Raw genomic sequence first — 15,828 nt, 5'->3', positions numbered from 1 at the left:
GTAAGGATTCAAAGGAATTATAATCTATAGCCAAAGTTAGAGATTAAAGAAAGTAAATAGAGAGGTTTTGTAAAATTTGAAATAAACGAATTAGAGAATAAATTAAGGATTTTATGAAATTTAAAAGAGATCTTTTAACTTCGCAAATAAAATTTAGATCTAAAGTAAAAGAGACTAAAAGAAAGCAAGGTCGCTCAACATAAGAATCGAGAAGATCAAGTCTTAAAATATTTCGCAAAATTTTTTCCCTAAAAATTTGAGTTCGTTACATCTCTCCCTGGGCCAAGGGAGAGCATAGGGAAGAGAACGAAAAAAAGGCAAAAGACAGTGGCAGTGGTGGATTCGAGGATCTTACGCGGCAGAGCGAACTCCACCACCAAAACGCAATGACTTATGCATTCCATACAGGCATGAGCGAAAAACGAGTTGAACGAGTGATCAGGTGCTTCGACCTCTCTTTCTACGGTTGGTTTTTGACATCGATCGAGATTCAACATTCAGTAGGTTTGCAAGATATGCTTAATAACACAGAAGGGCGCTAGCTAGGTTACTAACTAATGCCAAAATAAGCAAGCACCGGTCAAGTAGAAGCAGGAGCAAGGTTCGGTTTTGGGATAGACAGAAAGTTGGATAAGAGGATCGTTCTTAGCCCCAGCTACGAGAGAATAATATGCATCTTCCGTCATTTCAGTAGACGTTCTTGTTTTGTTATGGATGGAGCCCTCACTCTACCGACCTGCTACCTGGAAATATCCAATGCACCAATCTACCAAAGGCACTGTACTTTGAATAGGAAACTGTTCCCTATTTCACTTCCTAATTAATAAAGTACGAGGTATTCGAGTACGGAGATACTAGATCGTGATTCTGGTCCAGATGCGGACACACATGTCGACAACAGAGAAGGGATTCAATTGAGAGCGGATAGCAAGATCGAATGAATGGGTACTCTGAGATAGAACGAGAAAAAGCAAATTTGATTAATCCTACAAAAGCCTAATTTTTCTAAGTTTGAATTTTGGATGAAAGAAGTGCAATTTCTCGGCCACATAGTGACTAAGCAGCTCATGTTGTGCTTCACGAGTCGCTCACAACAAGGCCTAGACTCTAGCTGACATAGCTACAGATCCAGAGGGGTTTGTGGAGATGAATGAGTACGACAACCAAACTCGAGCAAGGACGATGGTCGAGTAGTAAGATATTAAGGCTTAGAGTTCTTCATTTCACATTACACCTACTTCTCACTAGATTAAATCCACCTATAGGCACTTGAGCTAATGATGTCCGTAAACGACGCGGGTGTGGCCCTTGGCACACCTCCTGGGTTAGAAGATGAAGTAGGTATTCTTCGGAGCGTACTACAGGTAATTAAGCTATGGGTTTAATCCATCAATTCATATAACTTGCCTCTAACTCAATTGTTTTGTTGTTGCAAAGGCTAAAACAACAAAGTCAAATGTTGGCGGCAAGACTTGGTTGTACGTCCACAGACGCAGTTGTCGACATTTGAGGGCTCGACTATGGTATTTGCATGGTATGGGGATCGTCGGTACTAGGGTATATACGAGATTGAGGTAAAAGAGATGGAGACAAGGATTTTATATATGTTCGAGCCCCTTATCCTGTTGGCCGAAGCCGGTGTTTCTCTTTATTCATCCGAATCACACAAGTACAATAATTAGGATAACCTATCTAGCTGTCGTCGACTTGGCGGCATGGATTACCAACATGTAGTCGACGACAGGTAGTCTTCCTCCTCGAGTACAAACTTGTTGACATTAGAGATGGTGCTAGATCCCTCTCGTCGGCCCCCCGTAGGCACCATACGGGGTCTGTTTAGGCTTATCTCTGATATCAATGTCTAGCGGCGTGTGTTGGCTTGTGTATATGTTGGTCTATGCCTATCTTGATTGTTCTGTTGGTCTCTCCCCCTAGGGGGTCTTGTATTTATACCCATAGATGTCCCCTTGTCCAATTAGAACTAGGGAGACCAATATGGATACAATCCGAGTAGTCCTTGTCGTTTCCATATAGAACTCTACTTGTCCTTCCTTATTTGGAACTCCTTCTATATACGAGGTATGATTCCGTATAAGACTTGGTATATGGTGGGTCCCGCCGTGCTTAATCAACTACTATTAGGTATGTGGTATCCATAACCATGACAGTAGCCCCCGACTTTAATGCAAATAAATGAGTTGAAGTTCTCGACTGAAGATTTTGGAATAACTGTTGTCGTGCTCGCTTGACTGTTCATGGTGAGATCAGAGATAGCGCTAGATCCCTCTTATCGACCTCTGCAGGCACCATATTGGGTTTGTCTAGGTTAATCTCCGATGTCAACCGAGAAAGTACGGAGCATACGACTAAGTCTCTTGTCTTACCGTAATCGAGAATTTGGATTGAAGTCAAGAAATTCCATCTCGGCGGGTACACCGTCGCTTCATTCCATATTCCTTGTCGAACTCCACCAACCGTTCTCGAGTAATCGAGTAGGCGTAGAGTCTGCGACAGATCCCTGAAATCTGATTTAACTGTTGTGAACTCTGACATTGGGTAGAGTTAAATGAACTCAGGTTGTCATCCGCGACTTCTCTTGTCAACATTTGCCGTACTCGCTTAGTCGATCCCGGTGTAAGACCGTAGAGACATGGAGTCCTCGACAACGCTGAATGGAGTCCAACGGTCCATAAGTGAATTAAAATTGAAGTCTAAACAAATTGTTAGATAAAAATAGCCCCCGAGCGAACGCTCAAGAGTAACATGACATAATATGTATGGAAAAATTGAAAATAAATTAAATCTGCGTGTGACAATAAAAAAGTACGCTCGCTAGAGTTGCCCTCAGCAAACAGAGTTCGGTACTCCTCCTAACCCCCAGCTGTTTTTATGGAAAAACCATTGTCCATAAAGGCAACTTAAATCTTATAACAAACCAATATGAAGCTGACGAATCCTAGCCCCTAGTCGTGAAGTTGGGAAAACCAATTCCCGATTACACTGCTTAGTTAATACGCATCCAGTGAGCACTCTGACATGACCAAATCTGACATGGTCGTTTGGCTCTGCAACATCTAACAAAGCCTTATCAGTTCTGGGCGACCCCAGCTGAAATCCCCTTAGGTGTCTCGGAGGCTTTGTCAGAATAGCGTAAAGGGACGATAGGACCGACTTCAAGACGGGGCGACATAAGAAGAGGGGATCAACAGACAAATATTGCACATATAAACACTTACAGAAGTTGATGTACTTGATGAGACAACCACCACACTGGGCGAAGACCACGTGTATAGTTGTACTCAACAAATAGAGGCGCGAGAGATCACTACGACCTTTTGAAGTCGAGGTACAAGAGATAGCTACAACCTACTGGTTGAGAACCAAGAGTAAGTATCTCTCGACCTTTTGAAGTCGAGGTACGAGAGATCGCTATGACCTGCTGGTTGAGAACTCGGAGTAAGTATCTCTCGACCTTTTGAAGCCGAGGTAGGAGAGATCGCTACGACCTATATTGGTTGAGAACCAGGAGTAGGTATCTCTCGACCATTTGAAGCCGAGGTACAAGAGATCGCTACGACCTACTGGTTGAGAACCAGGAGTAGGTATCTCTCGACCATTTGAAGAGAATCCAGAAAGATAGATGGACGGCATCTTCGCAACCTGCGAGAACTGCCTGCTGACGACGACGAAGTCAATGAGGGACTATCGTAGTCGGGGGTTTGTCTCCTGGACCTACGACCTCGTCCTCAGGCCCTCTGGAAGTCTGGGGATCTCGTGTTTCGTCGTCGCCATGTGATGTCGTGATGTCGTTAACCTTGTCTGTTGTCGCCTTGATCTCGTCAGTCCTGGACGTTGTCATCCGGGTGACTACGACGATCCTGTCAGTCTCGGTTATCATTATCACGGCCATGTTGATTGTCATGATAGGCGTCGAGAGATCACTACGACCATCTAGTCGACAACCAGGAGTAGGCATCTATCGATCACCTGAAGGCAACTGATAGGCGGCAAGATGTCCCTACAAATGTCTGGTCGACAACCAAAAATAGACATCTCTCAATCACCTATAGGGGCACTACAGTTAGGTATTACATGTGCATCTCATGTGGCCAGCATGACTCACATACCCAACTTGTAGCTTATCCGAATGTCTGTTCGCAATCATATCGGGTGATCAAGCCAACAACATTCACGAGGAATTATCCGTTAACAACCTATGCCCAAATAGTCCAGGCGTAGCCGGCGCTATACATGAGATAAGTCATCGGTCTTCGTTGGTAGGTTTGGTGCGACAACTCAGTCTTTACCGAGAACGTTCTCGATAATGGGGTGTACTCGACCACAATCTACTTGAGTGCTCAATTGTTCTTGAAAAATATTGTCTAGAAGGTAAGATATATAGCAGAGAATATCGAGTATGTACTCAAAGAACTGCATGAATCTTCTAGCATTATTAGGATATAACGAGCATATTTAAATATCAGGCATTACGTAAACCATAAGCAAGCATGATTTATACAAAAGAAAATAAAGCGAGCCCCCAGTATTAAACTGTAGTTGGGCTAACTTCAGAAACACTCGCACAATAGATATTGTATAAAAAACATGTTCTAGGTAAACATAACAAATTACTGATCTGACAATATTGTATAGATAGTACGATAAATTGCATATAAAATATGGCGTACCTTTGCAGATACATACCAGATGTATCTACGGAATTAGTCTGACAATACCGTTGATTTTCTATATATGAGGTATGATTCCATATAAGACTTGTTATATGGTGGGCCCTACCGAGCTTAGTGGATTACTATTGGGTATGTGGTATCAATAACACCGACTAGGGGTGGATACCGAGCTAGCTTGGCTCGGCTCGGCTCAGCTCGGTCAAGCTTATACTAACATGCTAATAAAAGTCTAGCTTGGCTCGGCTAGTTGGCCAGCTCGAGCTAGCTCGTTTAGCTCGCGAGCCAACGCAGAAGCAAGAAAGCCAGAAATTAATCAGCGCTTCAATAGTCCAACATAGCAGCCAAAAAAATCAACCGTGCATATAAACAACAGTTAAGAGATGTGTTTTCTGGACATGAGCAGATGAGCTCAATGGATCATCTGGATATGTTTCAAGAACAACAAATGAAAAGGGAAAAACAATATCACAGATTCTAATATTCACTCATTCACAGCGTGTACACCATCGCTTTATTCTGTAATCTTTGTCAAACTCCACCAACCGTTCTTGAATAATCAAGTAGTCATCCAACCATTCTCAACTACGATAAAGCCCTGAAATATGACTTTCCTGAAATCAATACTCAGAACAGATTGTTAGATAGAAATAGCTCCCGAGCGAACGTGTCGCGCCCGGAAAAATACCTTTTCCAGAACGCTAGTGTATTAATCCCCGTCCCAGGAAAAGCCGGGGTACACCACACAAACATGATATGAAAGGCACATCTTTATTATATCGATAATATTTACATTATTACAAAGGCACTTAAGGCTTGACAAACAGAAATAAACAGCAGCGGACTAGCGGGCCTATGGCTCCATCTTCACAGGCGCTCAACTAGGGTATAAGCTAGGACTTCACCTAGGATTTCTTCTCCAAAGCTTCTCTTACTGAATTGGGGGGAGATAGAGCAAGAATGAGTACAACCACAGTACTCAACAAGTCACACCGGGAGATGCATGATTAATCCCGGCTCGGGAACTGCCCTGAGAAAAACACAGTAAGAGAGTCCAATCTCTGAAATATAGCATTTTCTCTCCTACGTACCTAAGTAGTAGTAGAAGGCTTAGTATCTGACTTGATCCAATAGAGTCAGAACACACTGTAGATCCAGATTCCACACCTTGCTGTGGACTGGGGAGAGAGCAGCTCTGCGAAGCTGGGCGTTTTGTGTGATTATGGAGGAACTGTAGTACTCGCCCCAAAATGCAAGCCGGTGGGCCTTCAAAAAGGAGCAAGGGAGTGATGGGCAACCTTAGTCTATATGTTGCTCGTGAGCCCCCAAGTACCAGTCTCGCAACAGTACTGGCGTTAAAGGATCGGTCCTTCACTTGCGGGTCGTTCGCGAGTCGAACTCGCTCTCTTGCCACGCCTTTGACTCACGAACTCGAGTCGGACTCATTCACTGCTGACTGAGGATCGTTCGTTCTTCACTCTCTTGCTATTACCCGCAGGGAGCGCAGCAACCGACGGTGCATATTATCATATAGAAAGAAAAAGAAGCGAAGTGTAGCGATTTGTACTACCGGAAAAGTGTCGCTAACCGTTAGGCAATAGAGTCAGCTTATGGGGTGGAGCGCCAGCAAGCGTAGCGAATCACATAGAGTTGCCATCCCTTTGATGGATGTGGGAAAGGCGGGTAGGAGAGGACAATGGGGAAGGAGGAATCACATAAAGTATGCTTTCCAGTCCAACCCCTCAGTATAGCTCAAGGGTTGACTGACCTGTCCGGCGGTCCAGAAGAATCGAAGGCAAGTAAAGGCGATCGACTGCCTACAGATGGTTGAGGAGACGAATCATGAAGGAGGATTGGGGATAAATGTAGATGGCATTTGAGAAGGGTCCAATGGTGAAATTGAAGGTGCACGAGGCGCGATGCGGTGAACTTGTGTTCAGAAAATACAAAAGGGGCAAGAAACAACTGTAGCTCCTTGATTCCTTACGCAAGTTAGAGCCTTATGAAAGAGGGAAGACTGCTTACTAATAGGCAACTTTCTTTAGACAAAATGCAAGGGGGTACAAGGGGGTGATAATTTAGGGGTTAGATTTTACAGTAAACAGCATTTAAAAGACACTTAGTTGCTCAAAGCTATTTCACAAGCATGATCCTAGGGCTACACAATATTATTAATCAAGGCCGTGAACCCACACGAACCTGCCTTAACCCAAGGCCTATGATGATTCAGACCAAACTGGCAACCATACCCAGGTCTCAGTTCGTCCCAAGCCAACCCAGGCCAACCATTCCACATTTTAGTTGTTAAGCAAGTTTTAAGAATTAAACCACTAACTTGGGTATATTGCTAGGCTTGCCCATAACCGAGGGCGTGGCTATTCGAATAGATTATACTCTGATCAGAGGTGTACATCTTTACCCACAAGACACATCTTTACTCCACATTCCAAGGCCGTGGAACCCGTCATAAACATGTGACATAACCCCTTTACCCATCCTAGCCGTGACAAAAGTACTGACCCAACCCCGCCTACGGCCGGAATCCCGGGACAGGTAGGCAGGATTGAGCCCCTAGCAGCAGAACACCAACCCTGTGCCATGACATCTCGACTACCGAGCCGTAGCCCGTATAGCCTTCATTTGCCCTAGAGATGTCCATCGAGCCCCAACTTCGTCCATCTCTATCCGTGTCCTCTTGCCAGGACTAGACTGAGCACCGAGTTAAGCCTTACCCATTAGACATGTGGTTAGTACGGTAGTGCTTTGCAACAGAGGCCCGAAGACCGGTCCTTATGGTGGCCGAGGTGCTCCCTAGCAAAACCATGCACCTTGAGCCCAGCCTAAAACCATTTTGGGAGTTTTGAATAGAGGGGGAGGTGTGTGTTCAATTCCATCACAAGCCAACCATTCCATAATGTCCAAATGATATGAGAGCTCCCAAAGTCTAAAGTTATAAAACCACCTAATATTGCCTAATTAATCAGCGAATCATCTACCTAAGTTCATACTAGTGGAACCATTAATAGAGTACCCACTAGTTGGGGTTTTGTTTTCTTAGGGTAAGCAAGGTGATAATAAACAATAGCAATAATAAGGCTATAACAAAGATTAATAGGTATTGCTAAATAAAACAGTGATAATGCAAGGATTTAAATAAAGCGATAATGCAACAATTTAAATCAAAATAATTAATTTTATAAATTGGGATTAAATATGCTCAAGGATGATGTGACTTGCCTTGCTCAGAGAGAACGGCCTTCCGAACCTTCGGTGACGACAGCGAACCACGCTTCGGGAACCTCCGGAACGACGAAAGCTACGCAAAGCACACAAGCAAAGCTACAAGCCTAAAAAGAAGCAATAACAATACATAAAAAGAAAGCACAGGGTTCTTTAGGTTATAACAAACACTAAGAGACTTGAACGGGTCGATTCGGAATTCGTATGACCAAGAAATGGTAATCCGAAGTTTAATGCTATTACATGGAGATTTACGGATTATTGTAATTAGGTTTTGCAACTATAAAACAGGTGTAAGCGCTAGCATGGAAAAGACATGAAGGATGCGCTGTTGACATACGGACCCCACATGTCAACCTAAAGGACCACGGTAGACCGAGTACACAGAGACGGTCCACGGGTCGACGGAAGCGGACCCCATGTGTCAACCGAGGCAAGTGGCCGATAAACGGACTCCATTAGACACCACGCGGGCTGCACACGTGGAAACCACGTGGCTACCGAGCGGGCACACCAACACGGTCACCACACGCACACACGAACGACTACCAACACCGGTACACGGGTATCGGGGTCGACAACCGCACAACGGGCACAGGGCGACACCGAAAGAACGAGGACGGGGCAGCGAGAAGAGGGATCCTTACCACCACGCGACGAGGCGTGGGAACGACGACGGCGAACGGGCATGGCGGAGGCGGACGGGAACGACGGAGACGAACGGCGAGGGGATGACTTTGGCGGCGACCCTTGGACGAAGGCGAGACACGGCCAGCGCAGGGCTTGACGACGCGGACCCGAGGACGAAGATGACGACGGGGCTGCAGCACACTTGACGAAACGATGAGAGGACGACGACTACCGGGGCCGGCGAGGAGGCGACGAGGGCAGCCGGCAGCTGCTACACGGAGGCGAGGACGGCGTGGAACACGCCGCTGCGAGGCCGACGACGGAGGCGGCGCAGCGAGACGATGAGCCGGCGAGGATGAACGGCCAACCGGAGGAGGGGATGGCGACGTCGGACGGAGACGATGACGAGGAGGACAATGACGACGATGAAGACCGGCGGGGATCGGGAGGAGGGGAGGCGAGGTCGAGGGCGACCTTGCCGCTGCGATGCCGAAGGAGGAGACGGCCACGTCGGCCGGCGCTCTGGCGCGGCGACTGGGGCGGACGGCTGGAGGCGGTGGAGTTGCGGCAACGCCACTGTTTGCCGGCGAGGATGTACCTCCGGTGGTCTCCGCGCGGAACGGAAGCGACGCCGGGGAAGAGGATACACCTGCGAGGGCGAGGGCGGTGACGACGCGGCCGGACGGCGCACAGGCGAGGAAGGAGAGGGCGGGGCGGCCACGGGAGACTCGGGAGGAGGCAAAAACACGAGAATGGAACGAGGGGGCTCCATTTTATAAGCGCGGGGAGGGAGCCGGCCACAGGAAAGGCATGGAACGGCGGCGGAAATGGCGGCCGTTCCGGGTGAATAAGAGCACGAATCAAGGGATAATTAAGGGCTTGTTCGGTAGTTGGGGTGGTTTTTCCCCAGGGAAAATACCACTAGGCGGCAGGGATTGGGTGGATCCCCTCCCACCACCCAATTCCCACGTCAATCCACTCCACCATGGGATATAATCCCCTCAACCCATGGGATCTAAGTATATTGGTGTGGTAAATAATAGTGAGTGGTGAGATATCATATCAATTTAATAGTCTCACTCCAGAAATTTCAAAATATTATGCACATAATTCGAAATACTGCACAAACAAAATCTAATTTTTCAGGAAAATACAGAAAAAAGATATATAAATGCCTAGAAAATTACGAAAATTGTAGAAAATTAAAGAAATACTGAAGACCTGCTGCAAAATCCATGTCGTAATTGTTACAATATTGCAAAAAAAAAAAAGGCAACCAACATGAAGAACCAATACACGTTGAGATTTAGGACACACAAATATCTCTCAGTGTTACAAGTATTAAATCGAACAAGACATAACTTTTTTTTTGAGGGGAAAACAAGACATAACTTGAGCTTCATTGCCTTAATAGTTCTATCTAGTAACAACACTTTCCGACATACATCATAATATATTTCCTTGCATCATTGGTGCAGCAAACAAAAGGCCCGTGGACATCACATATCAGAAAACTGCACACCAAAACAATATGTCAAAGTCAGTATAATTATTTATGTCAAAAGCCTGACAGGCACCTGTAAATACACTTCTAAAAATTCAGCTAACTGTTCATTAATAATCAGCTAACTGCATACATGTTCATAATCACAGAAGGAACATTTCATCAAATCTTCAGCCCATGACCAGCCCCATCTAATCTAACTTTTGATTGTAAGTAATTCCTCTACAATTTTATTTAATAACTTAGAGACTATCCACATGAATCAGACATAATTAATTCTTATTAGTACCATAGTAGCATATTCACCTTAATCAAATTAACTAACTACATGCCACAAGACAATTCAACAGATCCTTCAGAGAAACATGCACCTGATCTATTTCTGGATTTAGGATACTAGGAGTACCAAGTACTAACTGGGAGCCAACAATATCATGAAAAAACATGACAATCTTACCCCACTTTATTTTCTTTTTCAAACCAACAATATCATGAAGAAACAGGACAATCTCATATGCTAAAGATGCAATTATCTTTATATCACATAGTTAAGATACATTGGCGCAACCATTAACTTCTTCACTGAAAAAAGTCTGGGCAACACAAAGTAGCAGGTACAGGGACTGTAAAGGAAACTGAATCAAACGTCAAAAATATTATTAGGGGGACTCATCATGCAACATTATCTGTCCATTTATACACTTCTAAAAGGTACTTTTTGCATGCTTAAAATGATTGCTCCTTGACAATTAGCTCATTGCAAAGTTCATAACCTGAGCAGTACTTGTGTTTAGTAGAAAAGATGCAGAGCAGGGAAAAGGAAAAGAATCATATCGTCATCCTCTTCCTCCCGCTTCCTCATTCAAATAGCCCTTGAACCCTTTTTTTTTAACTACACACAAGAGGGAAAAAAGTGTACTGTTCATGCATACTATACTCACATCATGGTTGGGCCAATAAGGACTTTTTTAAAAAAAATGATTTCCTCATTAAATATCAGCATCACTAATTCATTTATTCATGTTAAGGGTAATAAGGTCTCAGCACCAAACATTTTTTGAGCTTCCATTATTATGAAAACAAAGTCAATCAGTCTTCATTTGGATGTTTAGCAGCACATATAGAGAAAAATCTATTCCTACACATAAAATTTCGAACAGGATATGGCCTCACTCAAACATGCTTCCTCTTTGGAATGTGACTTGAGTAAAATATAGCTCTAAAATATGAAATTACTCACAAAAACAAGTTCTTTAATGATTATTTCTAACATCGCTAACTCAATTGGACCTTATAGAAAGCAATCTTTAGGTAAGTTGTAATATGTTATACCAATGGCAAAGAATGCAAATAAACTTGATCTTATTGTGTGCCATACTGCAGTTCAACTAGAAGCAATCACTATAAATTATGACCTTAGCTGACCAATACTACACACATACTACTTGGTGAATGGAATCAAAACTAGAAGCAGTAGCAGATGCACGAGGAACAAAGGAGGAAGAGAAGCAACCACCTTACCAATACAAGCGAGCTTGGCAGCTCAGTGAGCTAGGTTGGCGAACAAGCCCTCCGGCCTTTGAGTCCCCCGAACTGCTTCAACTGGACAGAAGAGAAGAACACGTAAGAAGACGAGACCGGCAGGGAGAAACCAAACCAACAAAGAACTGCTTGAACAAGCAAGATGTTATAATAGTAAATCTTTTTTGAGTTTCCAGTTTCATGAAAACAAAGACATTTAGTCTAAGATGATGAAAAACAAAAGTGAGAATAATGAATTTAAACCTATCTCCAACTTATTTTCAGACTTGAAATGCAACACTTAGATAATAAAACTTCGCATGGTTTCTTTATTTACACACTTCTAAAAATTCGAGTTATGATTAAAATTAACTTTTCATTTATAATAACATCTCATTGTTAGTGAAACACTGAACTAACAACCAATTTTATGGTATCTACCAATTTTGAGAATTTCTTTTTCTTTGACCAGACTTTTAAGATCTTAACTGTTAGTTGATTAAAAAGTGTATATATGCAGCAGCTCTAACAGCAGATCCATGTACATATATGAAACTAGAAAATCAATATGAATCGATCTGAATAGTGAAACGCTCTGAATCAAGAAAATCAATATGCACATCAATATGAACAGATGCGGTGAGGAGAAGAGCAAGGGGTGTACCTGATGGCTGATGTCGTGGATCTGGGCTTGGAGAAGACTGCTTCACTCTGTCCAGCATGTACAGCGGGGAGGAAGGGAGGAGGCGCCGGCACCGGGGAAGAAAGGGAAGCAACGCCGACACTGGGGAGGAAGGAAGGCGGCGCGCGCGAGGGATGCGATGCGGCAGGGGAGGTGCCGACGCCGCGGTGCGCAACGAGAGGAGAGGCGGCGTGGGCGCCGCTCGGGGAGAGAAGACGGAGGCGGCGGCGGCGCCGCGACGCGCGACGAGAGAAGCGAGGCGGCGGCGAGTGGTGGATTTCCACTGGTCTGGTGGGAATTTTTTTTATTTTTAATTTTTTTTATTTAAAGTTTTACAAAAATAATTTTCCATTTTGAAAATTGACGGAAGTGGTCGCCTACCGCCCTCTGGGAGGGCGATTTTTAAAAATCGCCATCCTAGAGGGCGGCGAAAGTGACGTGGCAGACGGCCGTTCGCTCTCGGGCGACGGCCGTCAACGAAATTTGCAGGCGGCCCCCTTGCCGCCCTCCGCTAGGGCGATTTTGTACTGTGCGGGGGGCCGCCTGCAAATGGGCGGCGAGGGGGGCATGGAATTTTGCAGGCGGCCCCCTTGCTGCCCTGGGGGAGGGCGATTTTTGCCTCCCCCTATAAAGCCCAGTCCCCCCTCTCTGAAATTTCATTATATTCACTAAAAATCCAAAAAAAAACGAAAGAGAGAGAGGGGAGGGCAACAGAAGGGGAGCGGCGAAGCCCTGCTGGTTCGCTCACTTCATCACAGGTTTGCTCCCATACATCTTTTGCATTTGTACTAATATGTTATGTTTGAGTATATATGTTGCATTTTAGTTTTAGTTCCATATATTTTAGCAGATCTGTAACACACAGCACATATGTGTAGATCCAGAGCATAGAATATAATAGTATGAATTGAGAGATAGACAGTAGTGTTAATTGTAAGATGTAGTTTAGTTTGATCTGGAGAATGTAACCTACTTTTAGAATTTTGGATAACAATATTGTAGAGAATGTAACTTAGGGCGTAGTACAGAAATGCGAGGTTAACGTAGTTATTGTTTTCATCAGGCACAATGTCAAATAAGGTCACATTTCAGATAGTTCACGGTGAAGGAAATATTAGATTTGGTCTAGATGGTGTTGATCTGTCAGATTTTGTAATGACATCTAAGGGCATCGATAGGCCTGCGGAGAGAACATTTCAGTCAATTTATAGTTGGTTGTTGAGAGGATTTAGAATAGACCAAGAAGTCTACACAATGTCAGTATCAGTTGTAGTGAGTCGTGCAACAGAAGGTTATTTTTGGGAACTAATGCCGATGGACAGCACTGCTGCTTGGAGACGGTATGTGGAAATGGCTTTTGAACGGTCATGGCCCCTCGTTATATTTGTGTCGGTACAAGAGAAAGATATAAATGTTTCAATGCAAACCGAAGATGTAGAGGGTCCTAGCAATGCAGGGGATGTTGTTGGACCATCGATGCAAAATGAGGAAAATCAACCAAGGGAGGAGCAGGCCATGGGCATGGCGGATGAGGGGGAGAGAGTCGGTATAATTGTTGATGACATGGAGAGGGAAGATTCGGATAATGAGCAAGCGGACGACGACTCATCATCCGATGAGGAAGGTGATGTAATGGCCACTGATTGGGCAAATGAGGACTTCTCTGGACTTGTTATATCAGAGGGTGATCATGTAACCTGGGAGTATAAGGAGAACGAGGTAATTGAGGGTGCAAGGTATGCTCATAAGGATGAGATGAAGGAGGCGGTGAAGTATTGGGCAGTTTCCTTGCAGAGAGAGTTTAGGGTGGTCAAGTCAACAAATTATGTGTATGAAGTGAGGTGCATGAAGGAAGATTGTCCGTGGCGTGTCCATGCTTATAAGGGTAAATGGAATGATTATTGGAAAGTTAGCATTGTGACCGAGCACAAGTGCTACTTACAAGGGGTGGAGAAGTATCACCGAAACATCACTTCAGCTTTTGTTGCAAGTGAGATGTACAGCAGTGTTGTTGGTAACATTGGCTTTGAACCAAAATCAATTATTAGGCACATCGAGAACAAATTCAAGTACACTATAAGCTATGCAAAGGCCTGGAGAGCCAAACAAAAGATTATTGAGATGAGGTATGGCACATTTGAAGCTTCTTATGATAATTTGCCTTGTTTGTTAGCCACCATTGCCCAGAGGAATAATAATACTTACTATGACCTACATACATTTATATCGGTTGATGATCGAACAAAGAGTGTGCTGCAAAGAGCCTTTTTCTCATTGAGTGCTTGCATCAATGCTTTTGTGCATTGTCGACCTGTTCTATGCATAGATGGAACTTTTTTGACAGGTAAATACCGAGGTCAGATATTGACAGCAATTGGGTGTGATGGGAACAACCAGGTTCTACCTATGGCTTTTGCATTTGTAGAGAGTGAGAACACTGAAAGCTGGTACTGGTTCCTAGAGAGAGTGCACATTGTAGTGGTGCGTATGAGGCCCAACGTTTGCCTTATACATGATCGTCATGCGGGCATGTTGCGGGCTATTGACTACTTGCAGAACGGTTGGGATGAGAAGGGACTTCCAGCTAAGTGGCCTGATGTTCGGAGTCGGTGGTGCATGCGTCACATGGGTGCAAATTTCTACAAGCAATTCAAGAACAAGCATCTTATGGAGCTCTTTAAGAGGCTCTGTGCACAGAACCAAGAGAAGAAATTTAATGAGTTGTGGGACAAGTTGGATGAGTTGACAACGAAGCAAACAGACGAGCAATCTCGCAGACCACAAATTGAAGGTGACGAGCCTCCCATACCTCTTGGTGCATTACATGATGACCCACCAACAATGAGAAGGAGGTCGGGGTCGTCCATCAGAAATTTCACTTAGTGGATTGAGAATGAGCCTAAGGAGAAGTGGTCTCTATTGTTCGACACCGATGGATCTCGGTATGGCATAATGACAACCAATTTGGCAGAGGTGTACAACTGGGTAATGCGAGGAGTTCGGGTACTTCCATTGGTTGCTATTGTTGAATTCATCCTTCACGGCACGCAAGCCTACTTTAGGGATCGATACAAGAAAATTGGTCCATCCATGGCAGATAACAACATAGTGTTTGGTAACGTAGTGACAAAGTACATGGAAGATAAAATCAAAAAGGCACGGAGACATAGAGTTGTTGCTCAAGGCACACAAGTGCATCGCTATGAAATAATGTGTGTTGATAGGAGCAGGCGTGGTATCTATCGCAAGCAAGCCGTGCAGGAATGTGTCTTGAAGGCGGATGGTGGATGTACCTACAGTTGTATGAAGCCGAAGCTTCATCACCTTCCTTGCTCACACGTTCTTGCTGCTGCCGGTGATTGTGGCATATCTCCCAATGTGTACGTCTCAAATTATTTCAGGAAAGAAGCAATCTTTCATACATGGAGTGAGGAGATATATGGGTTCGGGATCTCAGGATCTTACACAACGCCGAGTGCCCAAGTTTTTTATATTCCAGATCCATCTAAGTTAAGGGTGAAAAAGGGTCGACGCCAAACTAGACGCATCAGAAATGATATGGA

At 44.4% G+C, this 15,828-nt stretch overlaps 1 long non-coding RNA gene across 2 annotated transcripts; it reads right to left on the bottom strand.

The window, feature by feature from the left end:
• Positions 1 to 9,750: 9,750 nt before the first annotated feature.
• LOC127756808 (uncharacterized) lies at positions 9,751 to 12,562 on the bottom strand. Of its 2 annotated transcripts, XR_008013308.1 has the most exons (4): positions 12,248 to 12,562; positions 11,584 to 11,664; positions 10,836 to 10,954; positions 9,751 to 10,072 (listed from the first exon to the last, which is right to left on the bottom strand). It is a non-coding gene; the product is annotated as an uncharacterized LOC127756808 (long non-coding RNA). The 2 variants fall into 2 exon arrangements; XR_008013307.1 differs by lacking the exon at positions 10,836 to 10,954 and having other exon boundaries at positions 12,248 to 12,557.
• Positions 12,563 to 15,828: the final 3,266 nt, after the last annotated feature.

The sequence above is a fragment of the Oryza glaberrima genome, chromosome 12 (assembly GCF_000147395.1).
Source record: "Oryza glaberrima chromosome 12, OglaRS2, whole genome shotgun sequence".
NCBI classification, from domain to species: domain Eukaryota; kingdom Viridiplantae; phylum Streptophyta; class Magnoliopsida; order Poales; family Poaceae; genus Oryza; species Oryza glaberrima.
Note: the sequence above shows the minus strand (reverse complement) of the source record. Positions and strands in the feature narration are given on the sequence as shown.